At 44.2% G+C, this 25,100-nt stretch overlaps 1 protein-coding gene across 1 annotated transcript in view; it reads left to right on the forward strand.

Annotated features, from left to right (window-relative positions):
• RICTOR (RPTOR independent companion of MTOR complex 2) overlaps nucleotides 1-25,100 on the forward strand; it is a 3,179,211-nt gene that overhangs the window by 3,094,493 nt on the left and 59,618 nt on the right. The window lies entirely within an intron of this gene.

Raw genomic sequence — 25,100 nt, forward strand, 5'->3', positions numbered from 1 at the left:
AGCCTCCGAGTATGTCTTTGTGTGTTTATGTGTATGATTTGAGGTTGTAATGGTACTATGTGAGACTGGGTCTATAGTGTGTGTGGTAACCTTCCCTCCTGACTGGTCTTGCCAGTCCTATGTTGAGAGAGCTCAGCCTCCAGTTTGGCCGTATAGTTGCATCTCTCGCATGTATTTGTGTTTTGTGGGAGGAGGAGAGGGTTGTCTGTGTACATGAGGCAATTGTAACATTGCCTCAATATTCCCAGGTTCACCAGCTGAGCAGGAGATGACACTTGCAACTGATCCCTCGACATGCTAGAAGGATAGACAAAAACTTTAAAAAGATTCCGGGGGATGTGGGTGACCGAGAAATGGGGGGTTGCCTTTTTGGGGTGCTATCTATAAGAGTGCCGTATCAAGGTAATAAGTACTGTAGGAGCAAGTGCTAGGTTTAACAGATAGAGAATAGTCTACTTAGAGTCAAGTAGAGATGATCTTTTTAGTTATAGGATACGCTGATTAGATGAGTAGTATAGGTCGAGGAAGGTAGTTTCAAGGGAAAATTTGAAGAGTGGACTTTAGGTAGCCCGAATAGTTTAAACCTGCTTAACCGGAGCTGCCCTAGTGTGCAACAGTGGCAACTCCGCGCTAAAACGTGCTTTATAGCAGGGGGCTGGAAAAGACAGGAAATGACCCAAAATGGCCAATAAACTACAAGTTACTGCCTTAAACCACTCCTCTGAGGACAAACAGGCAGCTCAGTACTCCCTACTCCCACTAGTGAGTAAAGAAACTACCCCTTGACCAAACAAGGAAAATGGAGAAAACAGGAACCAAGACAAAGCCCAGGGATCAGCAAAATCTGGTCTCTGGAACACTAGTTAGGAAAGTATGGAAAGCAAGGATATTTTTTTTTGTTTTTTTTTACAGAAAAGCAGAAAACACAATAAATGCTATGATTTTCGATTAAATGCTATCAAAAGCTAGTACACTTGAGTGTATTAGCCTGTAGTTTAACTTTTAGGCAAAACTTAAACTAGCAAGTGCAGTAAACAGTTTTAACTTATAAACACAGAAAAACAGTGCAAACTTTGATAAAATAAGCAGAAACAGTAGTCGAAAGGCACAAAAAGTCGAAAAAGCCAAGAAAAATACTTAAAATCTGGAAAGGTAGTCTTTTCTGGTCTCTGCTGCTAGAGGAACACTGCTGGCCACCACGAGGAGCTGTGCTGAGTTCTCAATAGCTGGAAAAGCCCGCCAAAACGTGCTTTATAGCAGGGCGCTGGAAAAGACAGGAAATGACCCAAAATGGCCAATAAACTACAAGTTACTGCCTTAAACCACTCCTCTGAGGACAAACAGGCAGCTCAGTACTCCCTACTCCCACTAGTGAGTAAAGAAACTACCCCTTGACCAAACAAGGAAAATGGAGAAAACAGGAACCAAGACAAAGCCCAGGGATCAGCAAAATCTGGTCTCTGGAACACTAGTTAGGAAAGTATGGAAAGCAAGGATATTTTTTTTTGTTTTTTTCAAGTTTTTTTACAGAAAAGCAGAAAACACAATAAATGCTATGATTTTCGATTAAATGCTATCAAAAGCTAGTACACTTGAGTGTATTAGCCTGTAGTTTAACTTTTAGGCAAAACTTAAACTAGCAAGTGCAGTAAACAGTTTTAACTTATAAACACAGAAAAAACAGTGCTTGTGCCACATGCTCTTACTTCTATGTATGAACACACGTAAATGATATCAAAAATGGGAAGCAGAATAGTGCATTGTATAAACATTCTCAGGTTTGCCCCAATTTTGAGAAGTTTTTATTTGGGATTGTGGAAATCATTAAATTGGATGGAGGGGGGGGGGGGGTGGGACTGAAAAAATACTTTAAAGAAAAAAGAAACAGAATGGCAGCTTAGATTAACTGCGATGTTTCCCCCTGGTTTGAATGATGCAATTTCCATTGTTCCAGTTTTATATAAAAAAGCAAGTAAAATATAACACGTCATGGTATATACATTATTAAAATTTTGGATACATTTATATTTATATAAAAAGCTTTTTATTACATTTTTATGTTGAACATGGTTAGTTTACATTGATCCTATCCAGGTTTCTTTTAAATAATTGATGTGTGATGTATTTAATTAATGGTTACAGTTTATTGGTGGAGATTTAATTAATGTATAGTATTTAAACTGCGTTCTATATGACTTTCTTGTTATTCTGATGAAGTTTCTCTTTATTGAGACGAAAGTGCTCAATAACGTGTTGGATTATAGCAGCTGTGATTGTGGTTACTCGGACCATGTACATTTTATATACCTAAGTTAGTATGTCAGACACACAAAGTTCAAGATGGTCACAGTACAGTCTATCCTCCCCCTCTTGAGGAAGGACAATTGTATATGCTGGATAGATCTTCAAGATGTGTAGTAGCACATAAGAATGGATGGGTGGTCGAGAAGCTTTCTTCACTTCTTGCTGGAGGCCAAGTCATGTCCAGTTCAGAACCCTGCCCTTTGGTCTCATGAAAGCCTCCTCAGGTCTTCACCAAGTGCATGGCAGTGATCTCATCTCATCTCAGACTGCAAGGGTTCCATATGTTCCCTTACTTGGATGAGTGGCACATCGTTACCCCTGTCAGGCCACCTCATTTGGGCCAGGAACTACCTGCTCTATCTTTGCTCACTGCTGAGCATAACAGTGAATCAAGAAAAGTCAGTTTTCCCCTAGTACAGACTTTGGAGTTTGTAGGAGCTGACTTAGATACCACCACACAGATAGCAAGACTGCCAGTGAGCAGAATTGTCCACCCAGCTCAACCAGGCCCTTCAGTTCCTGTCTTGTTAAACACCACCGGCCAGATTGATTCACTTTTGGGGTTGATAGTGGCTCCCATTACCTTATTCCCCTTGGTGAGATATTACAAGACAGTTCTTCAGAGAGCTCTTGCAGTTCAGTGGTCCATCAGGTATCAACATGTGAGATTTCAGATTCATTTGACAGATGTTTGCAGGACCCAAAATAAAATGGTGGATCCAATCTCTCGAGGTTCCTCAGGGCTGCCCCTTTGTAACACACCCTCCTAAAGCCACAGTGCCCATGGACACTTCCCAGCTAATGTGAGGTCCCTCCTCTAGGGATGATTTCTTTCCCGACCATCAAAATGTCATTAGTTTGGTACATCAGCCAACAAGGGGGGAACATATTCCCACCTGTTGTGTTTAGAAACCATGAAAGTCTGGCAGTGAGTGATATCTTCCAACCACTTTCTGATAGCAACACATCATCAGGGAAGTCCAGCATTCTAATTGACAGGTTGAGCAGGTCAGATGTTCTTCGTGTTTCACTGTTGCAGTCATCACACTTGGGTTGTCTGCCTGCAGGTAGCCCTCAGTCGGCCAGAATACCAGAGACTTAGTATTTCTGCATCGGTTGCTGTTGCTATAGGACTGACGTCAGGTCATCAGGGGTATAAAAACAGGCAGCCGACACCATTACACCAGTCTTTCTTGCCAAGGAGCCCGAAGCGGAAGCAGTTCGCACGAGTCCCGGTCGGCCACTACCTGAATTTTTGTTTCCAAATTAAATCATCCTGAAGTGTTCTAAAGCTAAGTATCCCGTTGGGGAAACTTTTTCCTTGCTGTAACCAATGTCAGAAAAAGTTAACAATTGTGTCTTGCCTGTGGAAAGCATACCACACCGAGATTTCCATTCTTACTGTGTCACCTGTTTAGGCCCAGACCATGATGTACCTCACTGTCGGTTTTGTGCTTTGTTCAATGCCCGAACTATTCGTTGTCGGGCCCTTATTGTCACTAAATACTTTCACTCTCAATCTCCGTATTCCAAAATGGCTTCGGTAAGCCATCAGACTATCCATCTTCCAAAAAAACGTAAGGATAAAGAAAGAGACAGACCACACAGGTCCAAAACTGACGACTACGCTTCGGTTAAGCTAGTCGCCAGTTCACCAGTACTCAGTGAGGTGCTTTCACAGCCCCTGATGCCTGCATCAATAGATTTGAAGGCCGCTACCGATACCCGTTCTGAGTATGGTATGCCGCAAGACTCTTCTTTGACTACAGAACCTATGGATGTCTCTACCTTGGATGGGTCTGGAGCCGCTGAGGAAGTTTTTCACGCTACCAATGACGACTTCTTTCGGGTCTTCAGTTCTGTCTAAAACTACCAAGTTTCTAAGTCCAAGCGTATGAGCTATGTTTAAAAAACCAACGACCCAAACTCAAGCACCCGCTTCCTTGTCACAACATCAAATGCTTAAAATGGCAGAAGACCTGATTAAGTGATTAGGGGAAGCCAGCCTTCCCCTGCTAAGAGAAAGAGAGACCTGCCCCCAGCAGCTTTAACCAAGACCAAGAGTCAGACGACTCTGAGGTATCTGAATATGAAGACATGCCTTTATCTGCTTATGAGGATTCTGATGCAGAGGAATCCATTCCCTCTGCTTCTCCTCCAGAGGAATTTTCTTTTGGTGAAACCCTACATACTTTAAGAGAGCATTTCCACTGGAAATGCCAAGATTATCCTCAGTCCAAAAAGTGACTCAGAGAATTTTTAGATTTGCCACAACATAGACCTTTAGCAATACCCCCCAGTTCTGGATATTGTGGATAATGTCTTTATGGAATCCAGTCTAACTCCTGATGCTTTACCCCCTGCTTCTAGGAAACCAGACAGGTACTACATAGTTCCTGACTCTCATTCCTTTTCAAAAATCCTACTGCTGACCCAGAGGTCATCTCCCAGGGGCCTAAAGGTATAAAAGCAACTACAGCAAAGAATCCCACCCCTTCGGACAGGGACTCCAAAGCTTTAGACAGATGGGATAAAAAAGTATACACCACTGCAACTCTCACCATTAGGGCATTGAATTGCCAGTTTCACATGCTGAAGTATACCAGCAACATATTATGGAACTTATTAAGCAAACATTGGCTACCTTTACAGACTGTGCAGAAAATAAAGAATTACAAGAGGTTATGGATTCTGCAAGCCAAGTCAGCAAGCATACTTTAAATGTGGCTTTGATGCCTAGAGGCATATTGCAGGGCAGCGGTCACTGGTTCTGTACTGAGAAGGCATGCTTGGCTTAAGGAGCAGATCTTGTGAGACCATGTCAAATCAAAATTACTAGACGCTCCTTTGAACAAGGATAATCTGTTTGGCACCAAAGCAGAAGAGGTTCTTAAAAAGATGGAAGAAAAAGCTAAATCTATGCAGACAGTCAAAGATTTCTTGCAAGTACAGCCTCCTATGTTCAGTAGGCATTGCCCCTCAAAGCATTGGTCCTTTCCAGCCCCCTCAAGGCCATCGCAAACTAGACCCCCCCCCCCCAGACTACAGTCTCAGGGTATGCAGAGATCTAAGCAATGGAGTGCCTCCACTTCAGAAACAGAGAGTTCTAAGCCTCCCCCTTATGGAAAGAATTCACAATGACTTCTCAACTCCACTCCTCACCTCTGCCCAACTGCTCGTGTCCCTAGGAGGAAAACTTGCCCATCATGCAAAAAACTGAACTTCCGTCACCAAAGACCGATGTGTCCTCAACATTGTATCCCAAGGGTACAAATTTTACTTCCACTCTCTGCCAACCCCAAAAGGGTTCCCAGACCTTCCTCCAAACCAGTGGGCAGAGGCACAAAAGCAAGTTCAATCCCTGCTCTCCATAAGGGCAATTCAGCCTGTTCCTGCAGAACAGATAGGTCAAGGGTTCTATTTCAGTCTTTTCCTGGTACCCAGAAAAGAGGGCATGGTGCCTAATCCTAGATGTTTCCATTTTAAACATCTTCCTGGTAGTACCAAAGTTCAAAATGCTCACCCTTCAACAGCATCTTCCTATGCTGGCCAAAGATGCCTGGTTAGCCACCCTAGACCTAAAAGAAGCCCATCTGCACATCCCTATCAAAGACTCATGCAGGAAATACCTATGCTTCAGGGCAGGATCTATGCATTATCAGTTCTCTGCACTTTCCTTTGGCTTATCCACTGCTCCCAGATTATTCACAAAATGTCAGGCTCCAGCCATTGCATACTGCAGACAGAGAAAAATTCAAATGTACGCATACTTGGACGATTGCCTGATTCAGGCAGACAGTCAGGAAATGCTGTTGCAGCACCTGACATTTGTAAAGAACCTTCTAACCTCCCTGAAGTACACTGTCAAAGAAAAGAAATCAAAACTAGTCCCCAGTCAAAAGATTGTATTCCTGGGAACAAGCTTGGACACAGCATCCCAGATGGCATTCCTTACTCCAGAAAAACAAGCCTGACAGGCTACTTCACTCAAATGGCCACCAGAACCCAGCTATCTGCAAGGAAAATCCTGCAGGCCCTAGGGTTCATGGCCTCTTGCATCCTATTAATTCCATATGCCAGACTGCATACGAGGAAATTTCAGTGGTACTTAAAAAGTCTTTAGTGCCAACATTCTCAGGACCTGGAAACTGTCATTCCTGTCATACCTTGTCTGAGGACAGAGTTTCTTTGGTGGGCAGCAGCTTGCAACCACAAGTGACTTCCCTTTACTCAACCCCACGCCACCCAGACCCTAACCACAGACACATCAGACTATGCCTGGGGGGCACACCTGGACGACAAGTGCATTCAGAGCCACTGGAGCACAAGTCAAATTTATCTGCACATCAACCAAAAAGAGATGCTAGCTGTTCAGCACGCTCTAATAGCTTTCAGATCCCTACTCTTACCAGGACCCCTGCTATTAAAAACAGACAACACCAGAGTTATGTGGTACATTAACAAGCAGGGGGGAACCCACTCTTACCCACTCTGCAGGCTAGCCATGGCCCTGTAGAACACGACCTTGGACATGCAGGTCCATCTGCAAGCTCAATTCCTGCCAGGCAAACAAAATTCACTGGCAAACGACTTAAGCAGAAATCTCCTAGACCCACATGAGTGGCAGTTAGAACCCAGCATGTTCAGCCTTCTGATCCAGAAATGGGGGACCCCAGAGGTGGACCTCTTTGCCTCCCCCGGCAATCACCAGCTCAGCAAATTCTGCACCAGGACACCTCACAGCAGGGCTTGGAAAGTGGATGCCCTGTCCTTCCAGTGGGTAAACATCTCAATCTATGCATTTTCCCCCTCTGCCCCTTCTCTCAAGAATATTGCTCAAGATAAGACAGGACAGACCAAGGACAATTCTGATTGCCCCTGACTGGCCACACCTGCACTGGTACCCACTACTGCACAGCCTGTCACCAGTGCCACCCTGGCACCTACCCCAGAGCCCAACCCTCCTCACTCAGCAGGGGGGACAGATCTTGCATCTGTAACTGCAAACCCTGAATCTTGCAGCCTGGCTTATTCCTTGAATTCTCCCCCAGTGACCAGCCTAAGCAAGCAGGTGCTGGACATCATTCTGGAAGCCAGAAAACCCAGTACAAGGAAATCCTATGCTGATAAGTGGAAAAGTTATTGCTCCTGGATTCAGTCTAAAGGTGAGGACACAGCACTGACCTCCCTACCTCTAATCCTGGATTACTTAGCAGATCTACTCCACAGAGGCATATCCTTCTCCTCCATTAAGATCCATGCCTCTGCCATCTTGGCTCTTTACAACACTGAGCCACCTCTCTTCTTTCACCCTCTCATCAAACAATTCCTGAGAGGGCAAAACAACTTAAGGCCACCAAGGAGAGCACCCACCCCTGCTTGGGACCTTAACTTTGTACTGGAAAAGCTCACACTACCCCCCCCCCCCTTTGAGCCTGCAGCATCAGCAAAGTTAAAATTCCTCTCTTGGAAAACAGCCTTCCTTCTGGCCTTCGCTTCAGCTAGAAGAATGTCTGAGCTACAAGCACTTATGGCTGTGGAACCCTTCATTATTTTTCATGCTGACAGGGTTTCCCTCAGGACTAATCCTTCCTTTATGCTTAAAGTGGTGTCCCGTGTGGCTCTCAACCAATCTATCCATTTGCCAACCTTCTTCCCTAATCCTCAAAGTAAAGGGGAAGGGATCCTGCACTCCTTGGATATGCACAGACAGCTCAGATTCTACCTGGATAGGACTAAGCCCTTCAGGAAATCTGACCAGTTACTACTCCATTTTGCACCAGGGGCAGAGGGCAAGGCCATTTCAAAACAGACAATTTCCAAATGGATAGCGCACTGTATCCATTTCTGCTACAAACACCATGGGACACAAACCCCTCAGGGGGTCAGAACACACTCCACTAGGGGAACTTCTATCTCTACAGCATTCCTCAGGGTAGTCCCTACCAGGGGCATTCTGGAAGCTGCTACCTGGAGTTCTGTACACACATTCACCAAGCATTACCACCTGCCTATATTTTCCAAATCCAGGGCGGGTTTTGCAACAGCAGTACTGCAGGGCATACTAACCAGCCCAAACTCTTCTTGACTGCCTCCACCCTTTCTTCAGCTTTGGGAATCAACCCAAGTGCAATGACTGTAACAGTGAAACACGAAGAACGTACTACAGTTGTGTACACTTACCATAAATGTAGATGTTTGAGTGTATTCACTGTTGCAGTCCTGGTTACCCTCCCTCCAGCACCCTTCTCTCTCTCCTCTCTGTGTATATTACTCACCCCTTACAGGGGTATTGGTATTTACTTTTTACAGATGGTGATTTTCCCTCCATAGCTTAGCTCCCTATTGGGGGGCTCCTGACATTTGGGGCAAGAAAAACTGATGTAATGGTGTTGGCTGCCTATTTTTATACCCCTGATGATCTGACGTAAGTCCTGGAGTGACAGCAACTGATGCAGAAATACTAAGTCTCTGGTATTCGGGCCGACTGAGGGCTACCTGCAGGCAGATAACCCAAGTGTGATAACTGCAACAGTGAATACACTCGAACATCTACATTTATGGTAAGTGTACACAACTGTACTTTCTGCTACCTCACGAGTGGTTTCTCAGTCCCAACAATTACAGAACAAATTTTTTGCAAGTGGGGTCAAGCATGCTGCAGTCTTTTTTTTTCCTGTCGCTTCAACTCCAAATGCAGCAGGTTCTTTGCCATGATCCCTCCAGAGGGGGAGTCACTGAGAGATGCTGTAATGCAGGTCTGATTCCCCCCAGTCTCCTCTTTGCCTTTCCTGCTATTCCACTTATCCCAAAAATTATTACTGAAGGCTTTGCAGAGGAGGATTGTGGTCATCCTTATTGCTTTGACAAGTGTGGTTCCCCACCTCTGGCCTCACTTTTGATATACCCAACTTGGGTCCTGGACTCCAATCCAGGTTTTCTCTCACACCCCGGCCGGCATGTCTCACCTGGGCATTTCAGCCCTTTGGTTAACTACTTGGTTTCTCCACTTCCAGTGGTGATTAGTCAGTCCAGCCTTTCTTCCTAAGTTATTCATATTCTCACTTCTTCCTAGAGACCATCTACCATAAATGTTTATAAGAACAAGTGGAAAAGATTGTCTGTCTGGATTTCCCAAAGGAATCTGGATCCTTTTTCCGCTTCTAGCAGTTTTGGTTTCCTAGCTTATATTTTTCATGATGAGGATATTTACTTTACTATTAAGGGTCAGTTAGTAGCTATTTCAGACTATCTTGTTGGAGAAATCCATTCTACCTTAGCATCCTTGAAACTGTAAAGTTCTCCTAAGCGTTGCTTTTCCTGCTTAAGTCACCACTTAGGGATCCTACCCTGCCATGAGTTATGACTCTCTTCCTCCAGTCTCTTTGACCCAAGCACCCTTTGAACGTCCTGCTAGGTTGGACATGTAGTTTGTGACCTGAAAAAACTTTTTTCTAGTTCCTGTTACCTCAATTTGGAGAGTGTCTGAACATTAAGCTCTTATCTTGCATGCCTGTGTACATCTTCCGTAAATGCTAGGGTGTCTTTCTGAACTAATCCAGCTTTCATATCCAAGGTTGCTACTGAGACATCTCTTAACCAGTGCATCAGTTTACTGGTTTTCATTCCACATTTTTCAAATAAAGGAGAATATATGCTTCACCTGTTGGACATACTTCACTAACTACATTTCTACCTACAGTATACTAAAACATTAGAAAAACAGACCAGCTTTTTGTATCCTTTTCCAAAATCAAGCTTGGGTCAAGGTGTTTTTTGAAGTTTTCCTTTGCTAGATGGTTAGCTGACTGTATTTCTTATACATGTAAGGGAAAGAAATATATTGACACTACCCAGACCTGTCAAGAGTCACTCTACTAGAGCTGTCTCAGCCAGTTTGGCCTTCTTTTAAAGGGCACCAGTTGATGATATTTGCTCTGCTACCACCTGGTCTAACATTCACTTCTCATTATAAGCTGGATTTGCTATCCAGGGATAGGGTAGCTTGTGGTCCAGCCATCCTTTGGAAAATCCTTCTATGACACCACTTTGAGAGCTAAGTATATGGAGACTCTGACCCATCTGTTGAGGAACTGCAGGAACAGACAACATCAGATTTGAAAGTTATGTACTTACCATAACAAAAGATATGTGTTGTCAGTTTGTGCCCTTCCTCAACTCCCCTCCCTCCATCCAGCTTCCATTTTATGGAAGATTATTGGCATTGTGCTTCTAGTAGAACATTGCTACCTGCCCATGATCAGGGTGTTGCACTCTTACACCTCCAGAACAGAGCTCTATATCATACATCCTTTTTATATCTGAAATTGATTATTTTGTTTTCCTTCAGTATTTTCAGCTATAGTTGTGTCCTAGAGTAGCGGGCAAACTTAAACTGAGGTAATGTTGGGATTAGGAGATGATTATGAGTAAAGGGAAGAGCCTGAGATGAGGATCCTAAAGTCTAAAAGTGGCAAAAATGGATCTGAAATATGATCCCAAACCCATCTATTGAGGAAGTACAAAAACAGACAACACAGGTATATCATTATAGTAAGTACAGAACTTACATTTCCTGGCAGGCTTGCCAGCTTATTTGTTTTTTGTTGTGTTCCAGCTGGCAAAACTAAACAGGGACATGGTGGAGCTCAATTTTCCAGGAGAGCTGATACCTTAGTAACCCTTTTTTTTTTTTTTTTTAAGGGAGATCTGCTAATACCTAGTTCTGTCTGCATATGTTCACTAAACCTAATAAGCTGAACTACCTTTCTGAGTCAAGGGGAAATTTGCTTATTGCAGCTTTCAAGGGTATGCTAGCTGTAGCCCCATTCATCCTTTGGATATTTAGCTTTCTGTTCTATCCACATGTTATGAATCACTGGAGAGATAGAAACAGAAGCTGTGTTATGTTACAAGTGAGTAGTCACCATACCAGTGCATCATTGTTTTCACTGTTGCTGTCCTCACGTTTTGAAATTCCTGCCTGCGGGTAGCCCAAGTGACCAGCCCATCTCCCAAAGCAGTACTTTGCCCCCAGGGGCATTGGCCAACACCTTCCCACCACTACACAAGGACATTGGCTCTATTAGAAGTGCTTCATCTGATGTCATCTTCAGATGTTTCTTGCCATACAGAATTGAGATTCACATTTGATAGCGTCTGCCTATCGGCTGGCACTTCCAAAAAACAAATTCCCCAAAAGGGAATTTTCTTACCTTTTCTTGAAAGTAGCAACTATATTAGTTGATGCCTGATTCTGAATCTGCTACTGAAATTTTTGAGAGAGTTAGTAACTACATAGCTTATGAGAAGCGGATTCCACATAAGGATTTTCTGCACCTTTGCTTGTTTTGCCTCTGTTCAGAGCATGAATTAGACTTTTGCCTGCATTGTGCCTGTTTCATTCGAAAAAGAAGACAGTCTCTCTCCAGGAGTTGACAGCCAAAAGTGAAGTGCATTTATTAGCCGCTGCAGCATCAATAAATGCTTTCACAAACCTGCTGCTGTAAAAGTAACATTCTGACAAGATACATGGGGAAAAACGTCAGGTGACCGAGGATGCTGCAGTGGATGATTTCTGTCTTCCTGGGTCCAGTGACCCTGGACATGGTGTGGGGTTTTCATAGCCACCGCTCCAGGAGTTTGTTTTGGCAGGGTCTTCTGGCCTGACTGCTTCGCAGGCTTCCACACCTTTAGCATCTCGCATGTCCTTCTGGCCAGTGACTGCTTCAACTCTGTTTCTCATTAGTAAAGCAGAGGGCAGTATTCCCATGGCATTTATTTATGAGGAGGTTCTTGGAGACAATATTGAGGTGTCAGCCTCCTGCCCACGATCTGAGGTCTGTATCCAAAGCTCTGAGGCTCTAGGCACCAGAAAGTGCAAACCAACTTGTGTTGGTCTTGGTCAGGCAGTGCTGCATCTCTGTCTTCCTCCCAGTGTTCTACTGACCAGCTTGTCCAGCTGTCTGGGGATTTCATATCCATTCTGAAATCCAGATAGTACTGGAATTACCTGAGGTGTCTGGGGCACCTACTGAGAAGGGTGGAACCTCAAGTTGACAATTCTGATTCTTGTGGCTCTGAAGCAGATGAACTGGCTTATGTAGTCCATATCTCCTCTGCTGCTGAATGTGAGACAGGCACTTGAGGACACCTTATCCTGTGCTTCAGGATACCCTTCATAAAATTAAGGAGGTGTACCAGTAGTAGGCAGAAAGAGTACTCAGAGGTTCATCTCAGGAATGAGGTTTCATGTGCCTTCTTGAACCTGAAGAATTCTCCTGGGGGATTTGATCACCAATGCATTTATGAAGCCAGATTCCCTCACAGCTGCTCCTGCTAAGTTTCTGCAAGGTTAAGGATTCCCATAAATTCCTTTACAAGATTCCTTTAGCTGATGCATGTAGGCTGTTCCTATATTCCAGTAAGGGAGCTACTCTGGCTTCATCCAGAAACCCTATTCCCAATGACAGGGAGAGTAGGATATTTGACAGATCAGAGAAAAGGTATAAACATCTGCTACCCTGTTCTTCAGAACTTTGAACTGCCTAACCCACATGCTTAACTTTCAGCAATCTCTGCCAGAAAAAAATAGCTCTAATGCAGAGAGGATCTCAGATTTGGAAGTGAAACAGTAGAATCTTAATTGCGTATCCTATATACTCAGCTGGACAAGCGCTCCAGAAATGTGAATATGATGCAGTGGAGACATCTTGTAGGGCAGCAGCCACAGGGTCTGTGATTCACAGGCATGTGACTTAGTGCCTTTCAGATCATGTAAAGATGAAGTTCCTTAGTATATCCTTAAATAAGGACCTCCATCTGAACATACATTTAAGAGAATGGAAAGGACACAACTGTGCAGTCTGTCAAGCTGCTTTTTCAAGCCCAAGCTCCAAAATGCAAAAAAAGTACCTAGCTAAAGCAGTGGAGAGAGCATCATATTTCCTTCCTTATCAGTGTTGCAGTATTCTTTCCTCTTGGGATATCCTGACTGGGATAGCCTAATGTCCAGCCAGTATACTAAAGCCTTTAAACCTTCCTAGCTTAGTATGCAGGTTGGCATTCAAGATAATGATAAGTGTGCTGTCCTGATCATCAGTACCTACCAGGGGTACAAGACACTCTTCCCCCCTAGGGCACCTACTTCTGTCTCAGCTCCTACTCCCTCCCTGGACAGCAGAGACCCGCAGCCTCAGCAGCCACTGGCCGGTGGCCCCCACTCTTACGAGACCTCCCCGAAATATCCTTCCGAGGAACCCCCATGGAAGAGAACATGTAAGAGGAAGCATGTAGACTCCCAGGATAAGTCTCTTACCTCCGACACTGACCTCGAGGAGTCAGAAGGGTCCCCCAAGTCGTTCTCTGATGATGTCTTCTTCATAGACATCCTGGAAATCCTTAAGAAGAGGTACGGCTGGAACACTGTCACCACTACTGATGAGGAGTCAGTGTACCTGAAGGTTTTCGGGTCTTAACCTTCACCCTCTTGGGTGTGTCTCCACCCTTTGACGAACTGATGGAGCTAGTTAGTCAAAAGGTGTGGGATACTCCTGATGCCGTGGCGCCAGTCCTCTGGAGACCAAATATGTTTCTTTCTGCACCCAGAGAAAAGGAGTTTTTGTCTAAAGGTGTTCCTGTAGATGTCATGATGGGGGTGGCGGCGGCCACTAAGAAGGAGCTAGCGGAAACTTCTTCTTCTGTTCATCCGCTGAGTAAGGAGTCTCAAACGATGGACAGATACGGGAAGCGTATCTTCTCTTCAGCGGCATTTACTCTTAGATCGCTGAACTACCTTACACACTTCACGAGGCTTCAGAGAGATCTCCTTAAGGAGTTAGGAGATTCTCTACAAGGTACATGTACTGAGGGAGTCCCTGACAAGGTGTCTGCCCAGTTGTCCACCTTGAACTCTATTGTCAACTCGTCCATGAGGCTTATCTCGTATGCAGACAATGGAACGAGTAGAGCAGCAGGTTCAGGAATTTCCCTAAGGCATCATTCCTGGATGCGTTTGTGTAATTTTGCAGAACCGTTCAAGTCTACCTTTACCAACGCCCCCTTCGACGGTTCTTCATTGTTTGGACCCAAGGTGAAGGACACTCTCACCTGGTACGAACAAGAAGGAAAAACACTCTCTTCTGTGGGAGTACGTTTTACTGTCCCCTCTAGACCATACCCTAAGGGTCAGAGGGGCAATAAAATGTGGTTCAAGAAGTCCCAGAGGTTTTTCCAAGATGCACAGGGTGACTCCTCCTTCAGAGGTAGAGGAGGAGGAGGAAATGGTAGAAGTCACCCTAGAGGCAGGGGCGGACTGCAAAATCATGGAGGTTGCGATTTCTTTAGGGGCCAACCTTACCAGTGCTCCTGTGCTTCTCTGGGGCCGGTCGAGGGTCGCATTTCTTTGAATCCAGAAGCCTGGCTAAGTATCACTCAAGACAAATGGGTACAAAGAATTAAAACCAGAGGTTATGTCATACCCTTTTCTCTTCCACCTTTTGTTCCCAAGAGGATCCTGGCTATTCCTCCCAATCACAGGGATCGGGCAACTGTGGAGGTCAACAAGTTGCTGTCAAAAAGAGTCATCCAAACCATCCCAGCAGACCAAATAGGATTGGGAACTTACTCCAGATTCTTTTTAGTGCCAAATAGTACAGGGGACTGGAGGCCCATTGTGGACCTCAGCAGATTGAACGAATCAGTAAAGAAGGATATGTTCCAGATGGTGACACTGCAGTCTGTAGTCCCGTTATTAGGGAAAGACAATTGGATGTGCTCAACAGATCTCCAAGATGCTTACTACCACATAAAAATGGACAGGGCGTCGAGGAGTCATCTACTCTTCCGGCTGGATGCCAGTCATTACCAGTTTCGTGCTCTGCCCTTTGGTATCACCACAGCCCCCGGGGTGTTCAACAAGTGTTTGGTAGTAGTGACAGCTCACTTGAGACATCGAGGATTCCAGGTGTTTCTGTATCTGGCCGACTGGCACTTGACCACCCCCACCAGGCATCTACTTCTTCAGACCAGGGTTGCTACCATTCAGCTTTGTGCCCAGTTGGGAATTTCTGTAAATTGGGAAAAATCTGTCTTATTGCCCTCTCAATCTGTGATTTTTATAGGCGCAGAGATAGACACAGTAGACATGTTGGCTCATATTCCTGTAGAAAGGGCACAGAATCTGGTTCTTCAGATTCAACGTCTTGTCGTGAGAGAATCTTCAAATTCATCGTCTTCTCCCCCTAAGAAAAGTCAAGGCCAAGACTATTCGGCAGCTTCTAGGGACCATGGCTTCCACCATATTACTAGTGCCGTTAGCCAGACTACAAATGATGTTCTTCAGTGGCTGCTGTCGTCCCAGTGGTCCTTTCAGCTCCTACCATTATCTCATCACATACTGCTGACAAACTCTTGCAAGAAGGACCTCATTTGGTGGACTCTACTGAACCAGTTAACCACGGGCACTTCATTTGTTTCTCGCCAACCCATTGCCACTGTAACCACGGATGCCTCACATATAGGGTGGGGGTGGCATTATCTAGGCAGGACCGTCCAAGGCACATGGCAAGATCAAGAGGCTCACCTGCATATCAGCTTTCATGAGGGTGGTGCTCCTGGCATTGCAAGCACTTCATGACCTTCTGCCTCTGGGGACGATTGCAGTACAATCAGACAACATGTCGGTAGTATGGTATATCAACAAACAAGGCGGAACCAGATCATACCCACTCTGTTGAGAGGCCATTCAAGTTTGGAAATGGGTGATATCTTACCAGCGTTTTCTGGTGGCAACGCACATTCCAGGGACATCCAGCGTGATAGCCGACAAGCTCAGCTAGGCAATCTTGATGCCTCACGAGTGGTCTCTGAAACAAGAAATAGTGGAGCAGATTTTCCGCAGACGGGGACAGCCTTGCTGCAATCTTTGCCAGTCCTATCAATGCCAAATGCAGCAGATATTTCTTCCTCGTCCCCCCTCCGAGGGAGTCACCAAGAGACGCACTTGTTCACGATTGGCCCCTGGGTCTCCTTTATGCTTTTCCTCTTTTTTCCTCTCATACCCAAGGTTATTCAGAAAGCGAATCAGCTGGGAAGCAAACTGATCCTCATTGCTCCATACTGGTCTCATCAGGTTTGGTTCACCTTTCTCGGGCCTCTTCTCCTAGACGATCCTTGGATTCTGGACCCAGTGCCAAATCTCTTGACCCACATGTCAGGCTCACTTCATCCCGCCTTACACACCCTGAACCTGACAGCTTGGCTGCTTCAGTTCCATCCCTAGTCAGGCGTCACAACTTCTCACCCTCCATGACTCATATCCTTACGTCCTCTCATAAACCCTCCACTAGGAGACTATATTCCAGTAAATGGAGGAGAGTCTCTATCTGGGCTGAGAAAAAACTGCCTCCATTCCGGTGTTTTTGGAGTTCCTGTCTGAGCTTTTCCACCAGGGATCTGCATCTGCTACTATCAAGGTTCAATTGGCAGCGATTTCTAATTTTCATCTAGGCATACAGGATTCTAATCCGATGTCACATAGGCTGTGCAAAACCTTCCTTAAAAGTGCCACTTTAAGACCCCTATTTCAGGAACCTGTTGCTTCATGGGATTTCAATTTTGTGTTATCCAAATTGACGTCCCCGCCCTTTGAGCCTTCTCATTCATCCCCTTTGAAATTTCTGTCTTGGAAGACTTTGTTTTTGGTGGCTATCACATCGGCCAGACGGGTGTCAGAGTTACAAGCATTGTCTGTAAAAGCCCCTTATCTGATTTTTCACAAAGACAGAGTATCTCTCCGTACTAATCCTTCCTTTGTCCCCAAGGTCTGTTCCCATTCCACTTTGAATCAATCCATAGAACTTCCGGTGTTCTTCCCAAATCATTCCAACACAGCAGAATACAGCTTTCATCAGTTGGATGTCCATAGACAATTACGTTTTTATTTGAACCGGACTAAGGAATTCAGGAAATCAGCTCAGTTATTTATTTCCTTCTCCAAATCCAGGTCAGGTTTATCAGTTTCCAAAGTGACCCTCTCAAATTAGATTTCTAGCTGTATAGCTTACGTTTACACCTCTGAGGGTAGACCTTTACCTTTCAAAATCAAGGCTCATTCTATGAGATCTCAGTCTACCTCTGCAGCCTTTCAAGCCAGGGTCCCACTTGATAATATTTGTGCAGCAGCAACTTGGGCTACTCCTCACACATTTATTACTCATTACAAATTGAATTTGACTTCCATGGGTAAGAGCATCATTTGGTTCCACGGTACTCAGGAGTATTTTTCCCACCCAAAAATAAGGTGCTAGGGACACTGTCCCATATGTAAGAATGAAGGCAAGATAGGACTACAGAACATAAAGAAGTTATATACTCACCATAACGTTCCATGTTTGTAGTCCATCTCGCCCTTCATTCTTACAAACCCACCCTCGTACCCCCATCCTGGAAGTACCTGGAGACAGAAAAATTTTGTTTTCATTATTCTCTGGAGACCTTTTATTATTGGCTTCTTTCTGTATATTTGTTATTTTTCTCTTAGTTAGCAGCAAACAAGATCTGGTGTTTGTACTGGTGCACCATGGGATACCTACCTAGCCACGAGCCAACTAGAAGACTTCCAGCTTGTAAATAGGTCGAGTCGGAGCCGAGGATTGGCTCCAATCCCATATGTAAGAATGAAGGGCGAGATGGACTACAAACATGAAATGTTATGGTGAGTACATAACTTCTTTTTAAAGATCTTTACAGTATTATTCCACATGACATAGGTATAAAGTGGTTTACAGAATATTTATCTGAACATGGTGTACCTTGGGTTAAGGTCAATACCCATGAAACACGGCTTGAAATCTTGTTAAAGAACAACTATTTCACCTTTGAGCATGAATATTTTTTGCAAAGCACAGGTGTGGCTATTAGTTTGGTTTGTGGGGCACTGTTTGCTAATATCGTGATGATGAAATGGGAAGAAACTTTTCTTTTTAAGTCTGACTTTATGCACTTTTGTACTTTATACAGTTGTTACCTGGATGACATTTTTTTTTTAGTTTGGCAGGATAACATGGCAGATTTTCTTCAGTTCTAACTACAGCACTTAATCTACAAACTTTCTGAGGTTTACTTATGAAATAAATTGCACCAGTATAACTTACTTAGATATTCTACTAATTAAATACACTGAAAATGGTAGCTATGAGTCCCATATTTACCGTAAACCCACCTTTTCAAACACTTATATGCACTTTTCTAGGTCTCATCCCCACCACCAAAAATGTGCAATTGTGAAGGGCCAATTCACTGGAGCTAGACGTATGGTGTCCAAATTTGAAGATTTTTGTTGGATGAATGCAAACTCATTAAAAGCATGTTTTTTTGCTATGGATTACCCGACTAGTTTTATCAACCATTTGATATATGAAGTTATAAACAAAAATGAAAGAAACTTCTTTGTTCCTGTTTTAAAACACTCATAACAGCCCACCTAACCAAGAAACACCCTTTTTGAACCCACTGATTTCTGAAACTAATGGGGACAGTAACACTAACTATTCATCCATACTTCCTATTGATACCAATTCTGACCCTACTATTGAATTTACTTGTGCATTGATTACACCATATAATGCTGACAAAGGTTACTGTTAAGAAAATCCTGGATAAAAATTGGGCATTCTAAGGGAGGATAGGAATATTTTGGAAAAGGTGGGTGACAAACTCTCTATTGTGTATAACTGGTAGCAACTTGAAATTATTGTTGAACATTTTGGAACTAAGGCCAATTTCACTGGTAAGAATTATAAAATGACAAAATGTGGATGATGTTCTGTCTGTAAGTATGTACTAGCTTGTACATGTTTTAAGATTGATGACCAACAGTTTTCCATGCAAGTTCAGTTTAACTGTTGTACTAAAGCTGTGGTCTGTGTTGCATTGTATCAAAACTGTCCAGCCTACTATATAGGCAAGACAGAACATAGATTGAAAGATCAGATCTGTGAGCATATTAATGACATCAGAAACAAGAGAGAGAGAAATCCACTAGCTAAAAACGCTGACCTGGTCACTTTTTTAGATATGTTATCATTGAAAATGTTATACTGGGTGGAAGTAGGGGACCATGGCAGCTACTTTTAGAGAAGTGTGAGCTGCTCTGGCAATGGAAACTTAATGCAGGCAGGTGGCCAGGATTGAATTACTACATTTCTATAAGCTGCCTATCAAAACTGAATGCATTACAGAGATAAATGTGTTTGACTTTTTAACATGTATGTAAATATATCTTTGTATAAGTATGCACACTTTTAAAATAGTTTCTATATTTTATAACACTTCTTTCACCTTATATTTTTTACATTTTTTTCTTTGAATTTTGTTTGTTAAAACTTCCTATACCCCTTTAAATGTGGAAGCAAGCGTGGCTGTCATGTGATGCATTATGTCACATGAGAACCATATTTAAACAGCAACTGTGGTAGTTTGTTTTATCTGAAGAAGTTTTAAATATTAAAATGAAATTGCTAATTTTGTTTCCAGTGTTTTGATGTTCTTTGTGTTTCACTGTTGCAGTCATTACATTTGAGTTATCTGCTTGCAGGTAGCCCTCAATCTGCCTGATTAACAGTCTTGGGTCCTGCGTCAGTTGCTATCCTTCTTCCATTACGTCAGGTCGTCAGGGGTATAAAACGTGCAGCCGACAACATTACATCAGTCTTTCTTGCCGTGCGGTGCCCGAAGCAGAAGCAGTTCGCAGGTGCCGGTCGGCTGACTCCTGAAATTTTCGTTTTCGAGTTTCAGAACCGAAGTCTTCAACTAAAGCTAAGTACCCCGTTGGGGAAACTTTTTCTTGCTCCTTACCGAGTAAAAGTTAATTACTTGTGGAAAGCAAATACCTCATAAAGATTTTCATTCGTACTGTATTCCTTGTGTAGGCCCTGACCACGACGTACCTTGCTGTCGGTTTTATGCTTTATTTAATCAACGCACTATCCGTCATCGGTATATTTTCACCTCTAAATATTTCAGTTCTTGGTTTAATTATCCTGAAATGTCGTTGGTTAGCCATCCGACTACCTGGATTCCGAAAAAACGCAATGATAATGACAGAGACAGGCAGCCGAGGTCCAAAACTGCCGGTGACACTTCTCCTAAGCCAGTCGCCAGTTCGCCGGTACACAGTGAGGCACTTTCGCAGCCCCTGATGCCCGCTACTTCTGATTCGCAGGCCTGTACTGAGACCCATTCGGAGTCCGGTATGCCACGAGATGCTTCAACAATGGAACCCACAAATGTCTCTACCTTGGATTGGTCCAGAGCCGCTGTGCAGGCACTGGCTTCTGAGGGTGTATTCAGGCCTACGGACTTGCATATTAAACCGAAGCCTCCTTCTTCAGTTAGGCCAAAATCTCGAACCATGCCTAAAAAACTGACGCCGAGGCCACATGTTTAGGCCTCTATGCCTAAAAAACAAATTATAAGAATGGCTGAAGATCTAATAACTCTAATCCAGGGTAGCCAACCCCCCCCCCCCCTTCTAAGAGGTCTAGGACTGAAGTTGTTTTGAGTCTTCTGACCAGGATTCTGTTTTTTCCGATTCTTCTGATGATCTGGATTTGCCCATATCTACTTATGGGGATTCTGATGCAGAGGACTCCATTCCCTCTGCTTCCCCTCCAGAGGATTTTTCTTTTGGAAAAACCTTACATACTTTAAGGGAGTATTTCCACTGGGAAAGCCAGGATTTTTCTGATTCAAAAAAGAGGGTTAGGGATTTCTTACTCCTACCTCAGCATAGGTCTTTAGCTATTCCTCCTGTACTAGACATTGTTGATGATGCTTTTTCGGAATCTAGTTTGGCCCCTGATTACTTGCCTCCTGCTCCCAGAAAACCTGACAGATACTACAGGGTCCCTGAGTCACACAAGTTCCTTTCTAAAAATCCTATTGCGGATCCAGAGACTATTTCACAGGGGCTCAAGGACATTAAGGCTTCTACTGCTAAAAATCCTACCCCTTCTGATAGAGACTCCAGGGCGCTGGATAGATAGGGTAAGAAGGTTTATACTTCTGCAGCCTTGGCCATTAGGGCTTTAAACTGCCAGTTTCATATGTTAAAGTATCAGCAACATGTTATTGGGTTGCTTAAACAGAAAATTATGTTGATTCCAGACTGTGTGGAAAATAAAGAATTACAGGATTTAATGCATTCTGCTGAACAAGTTGGAAAACATACTTTGCAATGTGGTTTTGATTCTTTAGAGGCCTCTTGCAGGCTGCTGTTACTGGGTCTGTGCTCAGAAGGCATGCTTGGCTTAAGGAGCAATCTTTACCTGATCATGTTAAAACTAAATTGTTGGATGCTCCCTTAAATCAGGACCGCCTGTTTGGCAACAAGGCTGAGGAAGTTCTTAAAAAGATGGAAGATAAAGCTAAATCTATGCAAACTGTTAAAGATTTCTTACAAGTTCAGCCTCCTAGATTTAGTAGGCACTGGCCCTCTAAGAATTGGTCCTTTCCAGCCCCTTCCAGGTCTTCTCAAGCCAAACCCAGACACAGCAAAAAACCCAGGTTTCAGTCCCAGGGGACACACAGGACTAAGCAGTGGGGGGCCTCCACTTCCCAATCTGGGAGTAATAAGACTCCCCCCTATGGTAAACTGTCTCAGTGACTTCCTTTTAAAATTTCCAAGCACTTATCAACTGACTGCCCCTTTGGGGGGAAAGATTGCTCTTCATGCAAAGAACTGGGAACTCATTACCCAGGACAAATGGGTTTTAAATATAGTGTCCCAGGGATCAGATTTCACTTCCACACGTTGCCAACGCCAAGCGGGTGGCCAGACCTACCCCCAAATCAGTGGGCAGAGGCCCAAAAACAAGTACTTTCTCTCTTAAGCATGGGGGCTATTCAACTGGTACCAGAAGAGGAAAAGACGCAAGGCTTGTACTCAAGACTTTTCCTGGTAACCAGAAAAGACAATTCATGGCATCCTATCCTAGACCTGTCTACTCTAAACGCCTTTTTGGAGATTTCTAAATTCAAGATGCTGACTCTTCACCAGTTACTTCCTATGCTAGGCAAAGATGTCTGGTTAGCAACACTAGATTTAAAAGAAGCATACCTGCACATCCCAATCAGGGAATCTTGCAGAAGACACCTACGCTTCAAAGCAGGCTACACGCACTACCAGTTCTCTGCACTGCCTTTGGCTTATCTACTGCACCCAGGGTATTCACAAAGTGTCTAGCTCCAGTTATGGCATTTTGCAGGCAAAGAAATATTCAAATATATCCATACCTGGACGATTGTCTAATTCAGGCAGAAAGTCAAGACATACTTTTGAATCAACTGGCCTTTGTACAAAGGGTTCTAACTTGTCTGGGGTACACCATAAACAAAAAGAAATCACACCTTGTACCCTGTCAACAAATTATATTCCTGGGAGCAAGCTTGAATATAACTTCCCAGATGGTTTACCTCACACCAGAGAAACAAATTCATTTGACAACCTACTTCAAACAAGTGGCCACAAAAACCCTGTTATCTGCAAGACAAATACTGCAAGCCTTGGGGTTCATGGCCTCCTGCATCCTTCTAATTCCATATGCAAGACTGCGTATGAAGAAACTACAGTGGTATCTAAAAAGCCTATGGTGTCAACATTCTCAGGATCTAGAAGCAATGATTCCTGTCATACCTTGTCTATGCCTAGAGTTCCTTTGGTGGGCAGAGGCATGCCACCAAAACAAGGGACTATCTTTCACACAACCCCCTGCCGCCCAAACCCTAACAGATGCATCAGTCTATGCATGGGGGCTCACCTGGCAAGGAAGTGCATTCAGGGCAAATGGAACCCAAATCAAATGCACCTGCATATCAATCAAAAAGAAATGTTAGCTGTACAGAATGCTCTGACAGCCTTCAAGGACCACATTCTTCCTGGACAACTAATGGTAAAGGCAGACAACACCACTGTTATGTGGTACATAAGCATGGGGGTACACATTCTTACCCCCTCTGCAAACTCGCCATGGCATTGTGGAACACAGCCTTGAGCTCCCAAGAGCACCTACAAGCTCAATTCCTGCCAGGAAAATTAAGTACACTGGCAGATGGACTAAGCAGAAACCTCATGGACCCACACGAGTGGAAGGTGGAGCCAAGGATTTTCAACATGTTGACAAACAAATGGGGGAGCCCAGATATAGACCTGTTTGCCTCTCCCCAGAACTACCAATTGGACAAATTTTGCACAAGGACTCCCCACAAACAAGCCTCGAAAGTGGATGCTCTGTCCTTCAGCTGGAAAAACCTATCAGTCTATGCCTTCCCCCCTCTGCCTTTGCTCTCCAAAGTACTACTAAAAATCAAGCAGGACAAACCAAGGATGATTTTGATTGCTCCAGACTGGCCATGCCAACACTGATACCCCCTCCTGCGCAGTGTGTCACGATTACCCCCATGGCACCTGCCTCAGACTCCTTCACTGATGTTCATCTTGTTTCACTGTTGCAGTCATTACTCTTGGGTTATCCTGCTGGCAGGCTACCCGGAGTCGGCCTGAATTCCAAAGTCCTGGTCCGGCATTGGTTGCTGTCGCCTCTTCCCTGACGTCAGTGCACCAGGGGTATAAAAGATGCAGCCAACTCCATTTTTCTCAGTCTTTCTTGCCACGCGGTGCCCGAAGCAAAAGCAGTTCGCAAGTGCCGGTTGGCCGACTCCTGAGATTTTCAAATACGAATTTCAGAACCGAAGTCTTCATTAAAGCTTAGTACCCCATTGGGGAAACTTTTTTCTTGCTCCAGACCGATGTCAGAAAAAGTTAACAACTGTATTTCTTGTGGGAAGCAAATACCTCATAAGGATTTTCACTCTTACTGTATTCCTTGCCTAGGCCCTGATCACAATGTTGCTAGCTGTTGGTTTTGTGCTAGATTTAACCAACGCACTATTAAGCGTTGGTTAGATTTTGCATTTCCTTACTTTGGCCGAAGGTTTAATTATATAATGCCGTCAGAACAGCCGACGACCGGAGTTTACAAAAAACGCAAGGACAAGGAAAAGGATAGGCATCCGAGGTCCAAAACCAACGACGAAGCCTCCGTTAGGCCAGTCGCCGGTTCTCAGTGAGGCGCTTTCGCAACCCCTGGTGCCCGCTACCTCAGAGTCACAGGCCGCTTCTGACTCCCACGTGGAGCCGACTGGGCCTCTGGATACTCAAGGTATTGGACACTGTGAAATCATTCCCTCAGATGAGTCTGGAGCCGCTGAGCAGGCATCAGCTTCTGAGGGTGTCTTCAGACCTACACAGTTATATGTTAAACCATCTTCAGCTTCAAAGACAAAGACTAAAGCAGCTCTAAAGACAAAGAAACAAGTACAGCATTCTCGTACCCAGACTTCCATACCTAAAAAACAGATGCTTAAAATGGCCAAAGACCCAATTGCTTTGATCAGGGGATCCCATCCCCCTCCTGATAAGAGGCCTAGGCAAGAGACAGAATATGAGTCTTCTGATCAGGTTTCTGTTTCCTCTGATTCCTCTTCTGAACAGGATTATTCTATGCTTCCCTATGAGAGGACTCTGATGCTGAAGAATCCATTCCTTCAGCCTCTCCTCCTGAGGATTATTCTTTTGGGGAAACCCTGCATACCATGAGGGAGCATTTCCACTGGGAGAGCCAAGATTACTCTGAATCTAAGAAAAGGCTCAGAGACTTTGTTACTTCCTCAGCACAGACCCCTTGCTATTCCACCTGTTCTAGACATTGTAGATAATGTATTTTCAGAGTCCGGCC

Source organism: Protopterus annectens, chromosome 1.part0, assembly GCF_019279795.1.
Source record: "Protopterus annectens isolate FY-2018-M chromosome 1.part0, PAN1.0, whole genome shotgun sequence".
NCBI classification, from domain to species: Eukaryota; Metazoa; Chordata; order Ceratodontiformes; family Protopteridae; genus Protopterus; species Protopterus annectens.